General features: G+C 32.8%; 1 pseudogene; it reads right to left on the bottom strand.

The window, feature by feature from the left end:
• Positions 1–1,521: 1,521 nt before the first annotated feature.
• LOC149532977 (transcription factor MYB8 pseudogene) lies at positions 1,522–2,796 on the bottom strand (annotated as a pseudogene).
• Between the last annotated feature and the right edge of the window lie 462 nt (positions 2,797–3,258).

Here is a 3,258-nt window from a genome sequence, read left to right as displayed (position 1 = left end):
CTTGTCTATGTCTATGTCCAATGCACCTTTAGAAGGAAACACACCTTTACTACCACTTCTCCTAGCCACTTGTTTTCCAATGTCTTTTAATAGCATTCACATCTTTGATATCCCTACCTAACATTGTATTTCACAGAGTCTACTATCCCTAGTTAATCTGAACCATTGATTTTCATGACAACTCTAAAAAATAAAATATTTCCTCAACTTAAGGAATCTTATGCAATATTATATTAGGAAATCTAGCAAGTTGATCTTATCATACAATCTTGAAAAACACTTGACCATTTTGCATACTTTTGATTTTGTCCATCTTCATCATTGCCTTACTATTATTCTACTATCATTACCATAACATTCATACTATCACTTGCATGATCATTTGTTTATTGATCAATCAACCATATCCATTCTCTATAGCTTCTTATGCCTTGTGCTACAAAACTAAGAGAACCCACACTTCATTTATACAAAATGTTTGTAGATAGGAGGACAAGAAAATCTACTGCTTCATGAAAGCATTTGGTTTCATTTAATGCCTATCTCATAGATCTTCTTGTCCTTTTATTAAGCATTGTTCTCTTGGATGATGATTGATTTCCTTATGGATCCATTTGTTTATGGTTGGGTTTCAATAAGATTCCTTGTTTTGCATGTCATTTTCAACAATCATCATTAATTCAGCTTTCCATTTTTATTAATCAAATTCTAATAAGTAACATTTTTTACATATTAGTCCATATTTTTGATATATGAAGTAAGTTATAAACAACATAAACAATTTCCAAAAAAAAATCCCCTCTTTTTATATCCTCGAAGATTTTAACTCATCATCTACATCTCCACAACATCATGAACTTTACAATTAGACCAAATGTCTTTCATAATTGATAAATTTTAATTTCATTCTACTTATATTTATTAAAAATTTAATAAAGTTATAAAACATACCATTAGTGGCTACCATGATGTAGCCCAATAGACTAATTAACTGCTTTAGTGACAACTTATTTTTAAAATATGATCAATTAATTGAAAAATTAAATATTTAAAAACTACAGCTAATTTTTGATAAATAAGTATCTTACTATAAATTGGAAAACGGTATTAAGTACATTGATTCACGAATAATGATTAAATAGCTAGCAGGCCAAAGCGAGCTCTGGAAACGTCGCCACTAGGTGGCCTCTCAATGAGTTAAAACTTGTTTTGTCCAAATTACTGGGTAGCTGCGAAAGCTTATTGTTGTTAAAAATAATTTGAATGCACACAGCCAAAATTCTGCTCCAGTAATCGTTTTATTGTAAAATCGAACACATTTCATAAACTCTATTTTAAAGATCTATCCCACTGAATATTTAATTAAATCACTAATAACTTTGCAGTCTTATCATTATTAATTATCCAGGAAAATCTAGTCCATCCAAACTATTTTATTCAAACGAGAATACAACTTTCTAAAACATTATAAACCACGTCAAGATAATTGAATATGAAGTAGCATTTCTGTGGTTTAAACTTTCATAAGAAATGTGTAAATTCTTCTTCCTTGAATTCTAAAAGCAGGAAATCCATGTAATTGTCAGTTGGTCTGAGGAAGGAATCACAATTACTTTTCTGTAGCTCTTCAATTCCGAAATCTTCAAAACAATATTGGCCGTCGATTTTAACAGTCGGGGATTCCAGATCAGCGGCCATTGAAATGTCAGTAGAAGAATATAGCTGAGAACAACTTATGGTGGTCTTCAGTTTCTGTGGAGAATCAGTTTTTTCATGATTTGAGTGAGTGTGCACATATTTGTTGCACCCCTTTCTTATTCTCACCGCCGTTACTTTTACCGGCGTGACCTTCAATAAACGGTCATCAGCTGCAGGACGATCAGATTTTCTCGTTTTGTTAATGAATTTGGAAAGAGTTTTGCTTGTCCGACTCTTCTTGCTGAGATGGGTGTTCCAGTAGTTCTTTATTTCGTTGTCCGTTCGACCCGGCAATCGACCTGCAATCAGCGACCGCCTGCATACATATTTTTGTTTTCACTTTGTGAGGATAAATAAATCGATGAAAATAGATTGTTTTTGACGATACATAAATCAATGAAGATGGATTGTCGATCCGTCGTATATGCTATATTAGTTTTTACATAATATCTACGAACTATAATCGTAATGAAGTAATGCTGGTTGTTAAAAATCAGTGTAGAACTACTCCATTAATCTAAGAATTATATTCTGGTCCCGCTACTTCAATCTAATGATAGATCTCAAAATATGATGGACAGAAAATGAATACAAGAACTGACAATCCAATCTAAAAGTTCTCTTCATTATCAAGATGTACCTATTGCCAAGAAGCCCATGGAGCCTTCTTATGAGATCCTCTTCACCAGATGAAATGTTACCCCGTTTGATATCAGGGCGAAGATAGTTCAACCAACGCAATCTACAACTCTTTCCACACCGCTTCAAACCTGAAAAATAAAATTTGCTTTTAAATTGTGCTTCACTTCTGTTTGTTCTCTAATATCTTTTTAGCTGACAGCTTAAACATCACACTAAAGCATTCAACCAATCTAAAATTTGAAAACAACTGATTCTCATAGAAACTTAAGATCAATGTGAGCAAAGAAATTTGGCAGAATATTGATGGATTCCTTTACCTATTTTTTGGGACATTGAGTTCCAAGCAGTTTTGCCATGGATGTTGACGTATTCAGACAAAAGTTGGTCCTCCATGGCAGTCCATGCACCGCGATTGAGGTCCTCTGGTTTTGAAGAGCGTGAAGATTTTTTGGCCATGGTGATGATGGGGGAATGGAATTAGGGTTAAAGGAGGATCAATATATTATATATATAGACAAAATTCCTCCTCTGTTTGTACTGAGAGCCGTTAACCGAGGAGTGATGAGCGCATGAGCATTGTTATTATATAAAAATGATTTCCACGTGAAGACTGCTAACTCCATAAAGACGGTAAGTTTATGTCTTTCAATGAATAAACTTGCTACACATAATATTTAGGGACTTGTGTGTCACCATGAATACACAGAATGCTTTTGTTTTATTGTAAAATTACTTTTATGGATTATTTTTTTTTGTACTTCTATATTTTAATATAAACGCTGATATGGTAATTTTAAACTTAGCATAATATTGGGCGTATCTATCCTTTCTGCAAAATGTACATTTGATCAAAATTTGATCACTTTATTTTGGGCAATCTGAAAAAGATTATAAGTTTGACTTTTGTTGTGTTTTTGT

This window comes from Cupressus sempervirens, chromosome 10, assembly GCF_028749045.1.
Source record: "Cupressus sempervirens isolate cs-2001-9-10 chromosome 10, ASM2874904v1, whole genome shotgun sequence".
In the NCBI taxonomy this organism is placed as follows: domain Eukaryota; kingdom Viridiplantae; phylum Streptophyta; class Pinopsida; order Cupressales; family Cupressaceae; genus Cupressus; species Cupressus sempervirens.
This window is presented reverse-complemented; position numbering and strand designations above follow the sequence as displayed.